The sequence below is a fragment of the Protomyctophum bolini genome, assembly GCF_963924005.1.
Source record: "Protomyctophum bolini genome assembly, chromosome: 9".
In the NCBI taxonomy this organism is placed as follows: Eukaryota; Metazoa; Chordata; class Actinopteri; order Myctophiformes; family Myctophidae; genus Protomyctophum; species Protomyctophum bolini.
Window position 1 is genome coordinate 6,572,906 of NC_137870.1, and position 13,932 is coordinate 6,586,837.

The following is a 13,932-nucleotide window of genomic DNA, read 5'->3' on the forward strand; positions in this document are numbered from 1 at the left end:
AAATGATGAAAAACGGCGCGCTATAGTATGCCGTACGATATGGGCTATAGCCCACGGTCCAAAATGATGAGAAACGAGGATAACTTTTTTTTTCAAAATTTCTAAAAACATGGGCTATAACCCATCGTTTTTGTCATTTCGTAATTTTTTTCAAATCTTCAAAAATGATGAAAAACGGCGCGCTATAGTATGCCGTACGATATGGGCTATAGCCCACGGTCCAAAATGATGAGAAACGAGGCTAACTTTTTTTTCCAAAATTTCAAAAAACATGGGCTATAACCCATCGTTTTTGTCATTTCGTCATTTTTTTCAAATCTTCAAAAATGATGAAAAACGGCGCGCTATAGTATGCCGTACGATATGGGCTATAGCGCAAGGTCCAAAATGATGAGAAACGAGGATAACTTTTTTTTTCAAAATTTCAAAAAACATGGGCTATAACCCATCGTTTTTGTCATTTCGTAATTTTTTTCAAATCTTCAAAAATGATGAAAAACTGCGCGCTATAGTATGCCGTACGATATGGGCTATAGCCCACGGTCCAAAATGATGAGAAACGAGGCTAACTTTTTTTTTCAAAATTTCAAAAAACATGGGCTATAACCCATCGTTTTTGTCATTTCGTCATTTTTTTCAAATCTTCAAAAATGATGAAAAACGGCGCGCTATAGTATGCCGTACGATATGGGCTATAGCCCATGGTCCAAAATGATGAGAAACGAGGATAACTTTTTTTTTCAAAATTAAAAAAAACATGGGCTATAACCCATCGTTTTTGTCATTTCGTCATTTTTTTCAAATCTTCAAAAATGATGAAAAACGGCGCGCTATAGTATGCCGTACGATATGGGCTATAGCCCACGGTCCAAAATGATGAGAAACGAGGCTAACTTTTTTTTCCAAAATTTCAAAAAACATGGGCTATAACCCATCGTTTTTGTCATTTCGTCATTTTTTTCAAATCTTCAAAAATGATGAAAAACGGCGCGCTATAGTATGCCGTACGATATGGGCTATAGCGCAAGGTCCAAAATGATGAGAAACGAGGATAACTTTTTTTTTCAAAATTTCAAAAAACATGGGCTATAACCCATCGTTTTTGTCATTTCGTCATTTTTTTAAAATCTTCAAAAATGATGAAAAACTGCGCGCTATAGTATGCCGTACGATATGGGCTATAGCCCACGGTCCAAAATGATGAGAAACGAGGCTAACTTTTTTTTTCAAAATTTCTAAAAACATGGGCTATAACCCATCGTTTTTGTCATTTCGTAATTTTTTTCAAATCTTCAAAAATGATGAAAAACGGCGCGCTATAGTATGCCGTACGATATGGGCTATAGCCCACGGTCCAAAATGATGAGAAACGAGGCTAACTTTTTTTTCCAAAATTTCAAAAAACATGGGCTATAACCCATCGTTTTTGTCATTTCGTCATTTTTTTCAAATCTTCAAAAATGATGAAAAACGGCGCGCTATAGTATGCCGTACGATATGGGCTATAGCGCAAGGTCCAAAATGATGAGAAACGAGGATAACTTTTTTTTTCAAAATTTCAAAAAACATGGGCTATAACCCATCGTTTTTGTCATTTCGTAATTTTTTTCAAATCTTCAAAAATGATGAAAAACTGCGCGCTATAGTATGCCGTACGATATGGGCTATAGCCCACGGTCCAAAATGATGAGAAACGAGGCTAACTTTTTTTTTCAAAATTTCAAAAAACATGGGCTATAACCCATCGTTTTTGTCATTTCGTCATTTTTTTCAAATCTTCAAAAATGATGAAAAACGGCGCGCTATAGTATGCCGTACGATATGGGCTATAGCCCACGGTCCAAAATGATGAGAAACGAGGCTAACTTTTTTTTCCAAAATTTCAAAAAACATGGGCTATAACCCATCGTTTTTGTCATTTCGTCATTTTTTTCAAATCTTCAAAAATGATGAAAAACGGCGCGCTATAGTATGCCGTACGATATGGGCTATAGCCCATGGTCCAAAATGATGAAAAACGAGGATAACTTTTTTTTTCAAAATTAAAAAAAACATGGGCTATAACCCATCGTTTTTGTCATTTCGTCATTTTTTTCAAATCTTCAAAAATGATGAAAAACGGCGCGCTATAGTATGCCGTACGATATGGGCTATAGCCCACGGTCCAAAATGATGAGAAACGAGGCTAACTTTTTTTTCCAAAATTTCAAAAAACATGGGCTATAACCCATCGTTTTTGTCATTTCGTCATTTTTTTCAAATCTTCAAAAATGATGAAAAACGGCGCGCTATAGTATGCCGTACGATATGGGCTATAGCCCACGGTCCAAAATGATGAGAAACGAGGATAACTTTTTTTTTCAAAATTTCTAAAAACATGGGCTATAACCCATCGTTTTTGTCATTTCGTAATTTTTTTCAAATCTTCAAAAATGATGAAAAACGGCGCGCTATAGTATGCCGTACGATATGGGCTATAGCCCACGGTCCAAAATGATGAGAAACGAGGATAACTTTTTTTTTCAAAATTTCAAAAAACATGGGCTATAACCCATCGTTTTTGTCATTTCGTCATTTTTTTAAAATCTTCAAAAATGATGAAAAACTGCGCGCTATAGTATGCCGTACGATATGGGCTATAGCCCACGGTCCAAAATGATGAGAAACGAGGCTAACTTTTTTTTTCAAAATTTCTAAAAACATGGGCTATAACCCATCGTTTTTGTCATTTCGTCATTTTTTTAAAATCTTCAAAAATGATGAAAAACTGCGCGCTATAGTATGCCGTACGATATGGGCTATAGCCCACGGTCCAAAATGATGAGAAACGAGGCTAACTTTTTTTTTCAAAATTTCTAAAAACATGGGCTATAACCCATCGTTTTTGTCATTTCGTCATTTTTTTCAAATCTTCAAAAATGATGAAAAACGGCGCGCTATAGTATGCCGTACGATATGGGCTATAGCCCATGGTCCAAAATGATGAGAAACGAGGATAACTTTTTTTTTCAAAATTAAAAAAAACATGGGCTATAACCCATCGTTTTTGTCATTTCGTCATTTTTTTCAAATCTTCAAAAATGATGAAAAACGGCGCGCTATAGTATGCCGTACGATATGGGCTATAGCCCACGGTCCAAAATGATGAGAAACGAGGCTAACTTTTTTTTCCAAAATTTCAAAAAACATGGGCTATAACCCATCGTTTTTGTCATTTCGTCATTTTTTTCAAATCTTCAAAAATGATGAAAAACGGCGCGCTATAGTATGCCGTACGATATGGGCTATAGCGCAAGGTCCAAAATGATGAGAAACGAGGATAACTTTTTTTTTCAAAATTTCAAAAAACATGGGCTATAACCCATCGTTTTTGTCATTTCGTCATTTTTTTAAAATCTTCAAAAATGATGAAAAACTGCGCGCTATAGTATGCCGTACGATATGGGCTATAGCCCACGGTCCAAAATGATGAGAAACGAGGCTAACTTTTTTTTTCAAAATTTCTAAAAACATGGGCTATAACCCATCGTTTTTGTCATTTCGTAATTTTTTTCAAATCTTCAAAAATGATGAAAAACGGCGCGCTATAGTATGCCGTACGATATGGGCTATAGCCCACGGTCCAAAATGATGAGAAACGAGGCTAACTTTTTTTTCCAAAATTTCAAAAAACATGGGCTATAACCCATCGTTTTTGTCATTTCGTCATTTTTTTCAAATCTTCAAAAATGATGAAAAACGGCGCGCTATAGTATGCCGTACGATATGGGCTATAGCGCAAGGTCCAAAATGATGAGAAACGAGGATAACTTTTTTTTTCAAAATTTCAAAAAACATGGGCTATAACCCATCGTTTTTGTCATTTCGTAATTTTTTTCAAATCTTCAAAAATGATGAAAAACTGCGCGCTATAGTATGCCGTACGATATGGGCTATAGCCCACGGTCCAAAATGATGAGAAACGAGGCTAACTTTTTTTTTCAAAATTTCAAAAAACATGGGCTATAACCCATCGTTTTTGTCATTTCGTCATTTTTTTCAAATCTTCAAAAATGATGAAAAACGGCGCGCTATAGTATGCCGTACGATATGGGCTATAGCCCACGGTCCAAAATGATGAGAAACGAGGCTAACTTTTTTTTCCAAAATTTCAAAAAACATGGGCTATAATCCATCGTTTTTGTCATTTCGTCATTTTTTTCAAATCTTCAAAAATGATGAAAAACGGCGCGCTATAGTATGCCGTACGATATGGGCTATAGCGCAAGGTCCAAAATGATGAGAAACGAGGATAACTTTTTTTTTCAAAATTTCAAAAAACATGGGCTATAACCCATCGTTTTTGTCATTTCGTCATTTTTTTCAAATCTTCAAAAATGATGAAAAACGGCGCGCTATAGTATGCCGTACGATATGGGCTATAGCCCACGGTCCAAAATGATGAGAAACGAGGCTAACTTTTTTTTCCAAAATTTCAAAAAACATGGGCTATAATCCATCGTTTTTGTCATTTCGTCATTTTTTTCAAATCTTCAAAAATGATGAAAAACGGCGCGCTATAGTATGCCGTACGATATGGGCTATAGCGCAAGGTCCAAAATGATGAGAAACGAGGATAACTTTTTTTTTCAAAATTTCAAAAAACATGGGCTATAACCCATCGTTTTTGTCATTTCGTAATTTTTTTCAAATCTTCAAAAATGATGAAAAACGGCGCGCTATAGTATGCCGTACGATATGGGCTATAGCCCACGGTCCAAAATGATGAGAAACGAGGCTAACTTTTTTTTCCAAAATTTCAAAAAACATGGGCTATAACCCATCGTTTTTGTCATTTCGTCATTTTTTTCAAATCTTCAAAAATGATGAAAAACGGCGCGCTATAGTATGCCGTACGATATGGGCTATAGCCCACGGTCCAAAATGATGAGAAACGAGGCTAACTTTTTTTTCCAAAATTTCAAAAAACATGGGCTATAACCCATCGTTTTTGTCATTTCGTCATTTTTTTCAAATCTTCAAAAATGATGAAAAACTGCGCGCTATAGTATGCCGTACGATATGGGCTATAGCCCACGGTCCAAAATGATGAGAAACGAGGCTAACTTTTTTTTTCAAAATTTCAAAAAACATGGGCTATAACCCATCGTTTTTGTCATTTCGTCATTTTTTTCAAATCTTCAAAAATGATGAAAAACGGCGCGCTATAGTATGCCGTACGATATGGGCTATAGCCCACGGTCCAAAATGATGAGAAACGAGGCTAACTTTTTTTTCCAAAATTTCAAAAAACATGGGCTATAACCCATCGTTTTTGTCATTTCGTCATTTTTTTCAAATCTTCAAAAATGATGAAAAACGGCGCGCTATAGTATGCCGTACGATATGGGCTATAGCCCACGGTCCAAAATGATGAGAAACGAGGCTAACTATTTTTTCCAAAATTTAAAAAAACATGGGCTATAACCCATCGTTTTTGTCATTTCGTCATTTTTTTCAAATCTTCAAAAATGATGAAAAACGGCGCGCTATAGTATGCCGTACGATATGGGCTATAGCCCACGGTCCAAAATGATGAGAAACGAGGCTAACTTTTTTTTTCAAAATTAAAAAAAACATGGGCTATAACCCATCGTTTTTGTCATTTCGTAATTTTTTTCAAATCTTCAAAAATGATGAAAAACGGCGCGCTATAGTATGCCGTACGATATGGGCTATAGCCCACGGTCCAAAATGATGAGAAACGAGGCTAACTTTTTTTTCCAAAATTTCAAAAAACATGGGCTATAACCCATCGTTTTTGTCATTTCGTCATTTTTTTCAAATCTTCAAAAATGATGAAAAACGGCGCGCTATAGTATGCCGTACGATATGGGCTATAGCCCATGGTCCAAAATGATGAGAAACGAGGATAACTTTTTTTTTCAAAATTTCAAAAAACATGGGCTATAACCCATCGTTTTTGTCATTTCGTCATTTTTTTAAAATCTTCAAAAATGATGAAAAACTGCGCGCTATAGTATGCCGTACGATATGGGCTATAGCCCACGGTCCAAAATGATGAGAAACGAGGCTAACTTTTTTTTTCAAAATTTCTAAAAACATGGGCTATAACCCATCGTTTTTGTCATTTCGTAATTTTTTTCAAATCTTCAAAAATGATGAAAAACGGCGCGCTATAGTATGCCGTACGATATGGGCTATAGCCCACGGTCCAAAATGATGAGAAACGAGGCTAACTTTTTTTTTCAAAATAAAAAAAAACATGGGCTATAACCCATCGTTTTTGTAATTTCGTCATTTTTTTCAAATCCTCAAAAATGATGAAAAACGGCGCGCTATAGTATGCCGTACGATATGGGCTATAGCGCAAGGTCCAAAATGATGAGAAACGAGGATAACTTTTTTTTTCAAAATTTCAAAAAACATGGGCTATAACCCATCGTTTTTGTCATTTCGTCATTTTTTCAAATCTTCAAAAATGATGAAAAACTGCGCGCTATAGTATGCCGTACGATATGGGCTATAGCCCACGGTCCAAAATGATGAGAAACGAGGCTAACTTTTTTTTTTCAAAATTTCAAAAAACATGGGCTATAACCCATCGTTTTTGTCATTTCGTCATTTTTTTCAAATCTTCAAAAATGATGAAAAACGGCGCGCTATAGTATGCCGTACGATATGGGCTATAGCCCACGGTCCAAAATGATGAGAAACGAGGCTAACTTTTTTTTCCAAAATTTAAAAAAACATGGGCTATAACCCATCGTTTTTGTCATTTCGTCATTTTTTTCAAATCTTCAAAAATGATGAAAAACGGCGCGCTATAGTATGCCGTACGATATGGGCTATAGCCCACGGTCCAAAATGATGAGAAACGAGGCTAACTTTTTTTTCCAAAATTTCAAAAAACATGGGCTATAACCCATCGTTTTTGTCATTTCGTCATTTTTTTCAAATCTTCAAAAATGATGAAAAACGGCGCGCTATAGTATGCCGTACGATATGGGCTATAGCCCACGGTCCAAAATGATGAGAAACGAGGCTAACTTTTTTTCCCAAAATTTCAAAAAACATGGGCTATAACCCATCGTTTTTGTCATTTCGTCATTTTTTTAAATCTTAAAAAATGATGAAAAACGGCGCGCTATAGTATGCCGTACGATATGGGCTATAGCCCATGGTCCAAAATGATGAGAAACGAGGATAACTTTTTTTTTCAAAATTAAAAAAAACATGGGCTATAACCCATCGTTTTTGTCATTTCGTCATTTTTTTCAAATCTTCAAAAATGATGAAAAACGGCGCGCTATAGTATGCCGTACGATATGGGCTATAGCCCACGGTCCAAAATGATGAGAAACGAGGCTAACTTTTTATTCCAAAATTTCAAAAAACATGGGCTATAACCCATCGTTTTTGTCATTTCGTCATCTTTTTTCAAATCTTCAAAAATGATGAAAAACGGCGCGCTATAGTATGCCGTACGATATGGGCTATAGCCCACGGTCCAAAATGATGAGAAACGAGGCTAACTTTTTTTTTCAAAATAAAAAAAAACATGGGCTATAACCCATCGTTTTTGTAATTTCGTCATTTTTTTCAAATCCTCAAAAATGATGAAAAACGGCGCGCTATAGTATGCCGTACGATATGGGCTATAGCGCAAGGTCCAAAATGATGAGAAACGAGGCTAACTTTTTTTTCCAAAATTTCAAAAAACATGGGCTATAACCCATCGTTTTTGTCATTTCGTCATTTTTTTCAAATCTTCAAAAATGATGAAAAACTGCGCGCTATAGTATGCCGTACGATATGGGCTATAGCCCACGGTCCAAAATGATGAGAAACGAGGCTAACTTTTTTTTTCAAAATTTCAAAAAACATGGGCTATAACCCATCGTTTTTGTCATTTCGTCATTTTTTTCAAATCTTAAAAAATGATGAAAAACGGCGCGCTATAGTATGCCGTACGATATGGGCTATAGCCCACGGTCCAAAATGATGAGAAACGAGGCTAACTTTTTTTTCCAACATTTCAAAAAACATGGGCTATAACCCATCGTTTTTGTCATTTCGTCATTTTTTTCAAATCTTAAAAAATGATGAAAAACGGCGCGCTATAGTATGCCGTACGATATGGGCTATAGCCCATGGTCCAAAATGATGAGAAACGAGGATAACTTTTTTTTTCAAAATTAAAAAAAACATGGGCTATAACCCATCGTTTTTGTCATTTCGTCATTTTTTTCAAATCTTCAAAAATGATGAAAAACGGCGCGCTATAGTATGCCGTACGATATGGGCTATAGCCCACGGTCCAAAATGATGAGAAACGAGGCTAACTTTTTATTCCAAAATTTCAAAAAACATGGGCTATAACCCATCGTTTTTGTCATTTCGTCATTTTTTTTCAAATCTTCAAAAATGATGAAAAACGGCGCGCTATAGTATGCCGTACGATATGGGCTATAGCCCACGGTCCAAAATGATGAGAAACGAGGCTAACTTTTTTTTTCAAAATAAAAAAAAACATGGGCTATAACCCATCGTTTTGGTAATTTCGTCATTTTTTTCAAATCCTCAAAAATGATGAAAAACGGCGCGCTATAGTATGCCGTACGATATGGGCTATAGCGCAAGGTCCAAAATGATGAGAAACGAGGATAACTTTTTTTTTCAAAATTTCAAAAAACATGGGCTATAACCCATCGTTTTTGTCATTTCGTCATTTTTTTCAAATCTTCAAAAATTATGAAAAACTGCGCGATATAGTATGCCGTACGATATGGGCTATAGCCCACGGTCCAAAATGATGAGAAACGAGGCTAACTTTTTTTTTCAAAATTTCAAAAAACATGGGCTATAACCCATCGTTTTGGTAATTTCGTCATTTTTTTCAAATCTTCAAAAATGATGAAAAACGGCGCGCTATAGTATGCCGTACGATATGGGCTATAGCGCAAGGTCCAAAATTATGAGAAACGAGGATAACTTTTTTTTTCAAAATTTCAAAAAACATGGGCTATAACCCATCGTTTTTGTCATTTCGTCATTTTTTTCAAATCTTCAAAAATTATGAAAAACTGCGCGATATAGTATGCCGTACGATATGGGCTATAGCCCACGGTCCAAAATGATGAGAAACGAGGCTAACTTTTTTTTTCAAAATTTCAAAAAACATGGGCTATAACCCATCGTTTTTGTCATTTCGTCATTTTTTTCAAATCTTCAAAAATGATGAAAAACGGCGCGCTATAGTATGCCGTACGATATGGGCTATAGCCCACGGTCCAAAATGATGAGAAACGAGGCTAACTTTTTTTTCCAAAATTTCAAAAAACATGGGCTATAACCCATCGTTTTTGTCATTTCGTCATTTTTTTCAAATCTTCAAAAATGATGAAAAACGGTGCGCTATAGTATGCCGTACGATATGGGCTATAGCCCACGGTCCAAAATGATGAGAAACGAGGCTAACTTTTTTTTCCAAAATTTCAAAAAACATGGGCTATAATCCATCGTTTTTGTCATTTCGTCATTTTTTTCAAATCTTCAAAAATGATGAAAAACGGCGCGCTATAGTATGCCGTACGATATGGGCTATAGCCCACGGTCCAAAATGATGAGAAACGAGGCTAACTTTTTTTTCCAAAATTTCAAAAAACATGGGCTATAACCCATCGTTTTTGTCATTTCGTCATTTTTTTCAAATCTTCAAAAATGATGAAAAACGGCGCGCTATAGTATGCCGTACGATATGGGCTATAGCCCATGGTCCAAAATGATGAAAAACGAGGATAACTTTTTTTTTCAAAATTAAAAAAAACATGGGCTATAACCCATCGTTTTTGTCATTTCGTCATTTTTTTCAAATCTTCAAAAATGATGAAAAACGGCGCGCTATAGTATGCCGTACGATATGGGCTATAGCCCACGGTCCAAAATGATGAGAAACGAGGCTAACTTTTTTTTCCAAAATTTCAAAAAACATGGGCTATAACCCATCGTTTTTGTCATTTCGTCATTTTTTTCAAATCTTCAAAAATGATGAAAAACGGCGCGCTATAGTATGCCGTACGATATGGGCTATAGCCCACGGTCCAAAATGATGAGAAACGAGGATAACTTTTTTTTTCAAAATTTCTAAAAACATGGGCTATAACCCATCGTTTTTGTCATTTCGTAATTTTTTTCAAATCTTCAAAAATGATGAAAAACGGCGCGCTATAGTATGCCGTACGATATGGGCTATAGCCCACGGTCCAAAATGATGAGAAACGAGGCTAACTTTTTTTTCCAAAATTTCAAAAAACATGGGCTATAACCCATCGTTTTTGTCATTTCGTCATTTTTTTCAAATCTTCAAAAATGATGAAAAACGGCGCGCTATAGTATGCCGTACGATATGGGCTATAGCGCAAGGTCCAAAATGATGAGAAACGAGGATAACTTTTTTTTTCAAAATTTCAAAAAACATGGGCTATAACCCATCGTTTTTGTCATTTCGTAATTTTTTTCAAATCTTCAAAAATGATGAAAAACTGCGCGCTATAGTATGCCGTACGATATGGGCTATAGCCCACGGTCCAAAATGATGAGAAACGAGGCTAACTTTTTTTTTCAAAATTTCAAAAAACATGGGCTATAACCCATCGTTTTTGTCATTTCGTCATTTTTTTCAAATCTTCAAAAATGATGAAAAACGGCGCGCTATAGTATGCCGTACGATATGGGCTATAGCCCATGGTCCAAAATGATGAGAAACGAGGATAACTTTTTTTTTCAAAATTAAAAAAAACATGGGCTATAACCCATCGTTTTTGTCATTTCGTCATTTTTTTCAAATCTTCAAAAATGATGAAAAACGGCGCGCTATAGTATGCCGTACGATATGGGCTATAGCCCACGGTCCAAAATGATGAGAAACGAGGCTAACTTTTTTTTCCAAAATTTCAAAAAACATGGGCTATAACCCATCGTTTTTGTCATTTCGTCATTTTTTTCAAATCTTCAAAAATGATGAAAAACGGCGCGCTATAGTATGCCGTACGATATGGGCTATAGCGCAAGGTCCAAAATGATGAGAAAAGAGGATAACTTTTTTTTTCAAAATTTCAAAAAACATGGGCTATAACCCATCGTTTTTGTCATTTCGTCATTTTTTTAAAATCTTCAAAAATGATGAAAAACTGCGCGCTATAGTATGCCGTACGATATGGGCTATAGCCCACGGTCCAAAATGATGAGAAACGAGGCTAACTTTTTTTTTCAAAATTTCTAAAAACATGGGCTATAACCCATCGTTTTTGTCATTTCGTAATTTTTTTCAAATCTTCAAAAATGATGAAAAACGGCGCGCTATAGTATGCCGTACGATATGGGCTATAGCCCACGGTCCAAAATGATGAGAAACGAGGCTAACTTTTTTTTCCAAAATTTCAAAAAACATGGGCTATAACCCATCGTTTTTGTCATTTCGTCATTTTTTTCAAATCTTCAAAAATGATGAAAAACGGCGCGCTATAGTATGCCGTACGATATGGGCTATAGCCCACGGTCCAAAATGATGAGAAACGAGGCTAACTTTTTTTTCCAAAATTTCAAAAAACATGGGCTATAACCCATCGTTTTTGTCATTTCGTCATTTTTTTCAAATCTTCAAAAATGATGAAAAACGGCGCGCTATAGTATGCCGTACGATATGGGCTATAGCGCAAGGTCCAAAATGATGAGAAACGAGGATAACTTTTTTTTTCAAAATTTCAAAAAACATGGGCTATAACCCATCGTTTTTGTCATTTCGTAATTTTTTTCAAATCTTCAAAAATGATGAAAAACTGCGCGCTATAGTATGCCGTACGATATGGGCTATAGCCCACGGTCCAAAATGATGAGAAACGAGGCTAACTTTTTTTTTCAAAATTTCAAAAAACATGGGCTATAACCCATCGTTTTTGTCATTTCGTCATTTTTTTCAAATCTTCAAAAATGATGAAAAACGGCGCGCTATAGTATGCCGTACGATATGGGCTATAGCCCACGGTCCAAAATGATGAGAAACGAGGCTAACTTTTTTTTCCAAAATTTCAAAAAACATGGGCTATAACCCATCGTTTTTGTCATTTCGTCATTTTTTTCAAATCTTCAAAAATGATGAAAAACGGCGCGCTATAGTATGCCGTACGATATGGGCTATAGCCCATGGTCCAAAATGATGAAAAACGAGGATAACTTTTTTTTTCAAAATTAAAAAAAACATGGGCTATAACCCATCGTTTTTGTCATTTCGTCATTTTTTTCAAATCTTCAAAAATGATGAAAAACGGCGCGCTATAGTATGCCGTACGATATGGGCTATAGCCCACGGTCCAAAATGATGAGAAACGAGGCTAACTTTTTTTTCCAAAATTTCAAAAAACATGGGCTATAACCCATCGTTTTTGTCATTTCGTCATTTTTTTCAAATCTTCAAAAATGATGAAAAACGGCGCGCTATAGTATGCCGTACGATATGGGCTATAGCCCACGGTCCAAAATGATGAGAAACGAGGATAACTTTTTTTTTCAAAATTTCTAAAAACATGGGCTATAACCCATCGTTTTTGTCATTTCGTAATTTTTTTCAAATCTTCAAAAATGATGAAAAACGGCGCGCTATAGTATGCCGTACGATATGGGCTATAGCCCACGGTCCAAAATGATGAGAAACGAGGATAACTTTTTTTTTCAAAATTTCAAAAAACATGGGCTATAACCCATCGTTTTTGTCATTTCGTCATTTTTTTAAAATCTTCAAAAATGATGAAAAACTGCGCGCTATAGTATGCCGTACGATATGGGCTATAGCCCACGGTCCAAAATGATGAGAAACGAGGCTAACTTTTTTTTTCAAAATTTCTAAAAACATGGGCTATAACCCATCGTTTTTGTCATTTCGTCATTTTTTTAAAATCTTCAAAAATGATGAAAAACTGCGCGCTATAGTATGCCGTACGATATGGGCTATAGCCCACGGTCCAAAATGATGAGAAACGAGGCTAACTTTTTTTTTCAAAATTTCTAAAAACATGGGCTATAACCCATCGTTTTTGTCATTTCGTCATTTTTTTCAAATCTTCAAAAATGATGAAAAACGGCGCGCTATAGTATGCCGTACGATATGGGCTATAGCCCATGGTCCAAAATGATGAGAAACGAGGATAACTTTTTTTTTCAAAATTAAAAAAAACATGGGCTATAACCCATCGTTTTTGTCATTTCGTCATTTTTTTCAAATCTTCAAAAATGATGAAAAACGGCGCGCTATAGTATGCCGTACGATATGGGCTATAGCCCACGGTCCAAAATGATGAGAAACGAGGCTAACTTTTTTTTCCAAAATTTCAAAAAACATGGGCTATAACCCATCGTTTTTGTCATTTCGTCATTTTTTTCAAATCTTCAAAAATGATGAAAAACGGCGCGCTATAGTATGCCGTACGATATGGGCTATAGCGCAAGGTCCAAAATGATGAGAAACGAGGATAACTTTTTTTTTCAAAATTTCAAAAAACATGGGCTATAACCCATCGTTTTTGTCATTTCGTCATTTTTTTAAAATCTTCAAAAATGATGAAAAACTGCGCGCTATAGTATGCCGTACGATATGGGCTATAGCCCACGGTCCAAATTGATGAGAAACGAGGCTAACTTTTTTTTTCAAAATTTCTAAAAACATGGGCTATAACCCATCGTTTTTGTCATTTCGTAATTTTTTTCAAATCTTCAAAAATGATGAAAAACGGCGCGCTATAGTATGCCGTACGATATGGGCTATAGCCCACGGTCCAAAATGATGAGAAACGAGGCTAACTTTTTTTTCCAAAATTTCAAAAAACATGGGCTATAACCCATCGTTTTTGTCATTTCGTCATTTTTTTCAAATCTTCA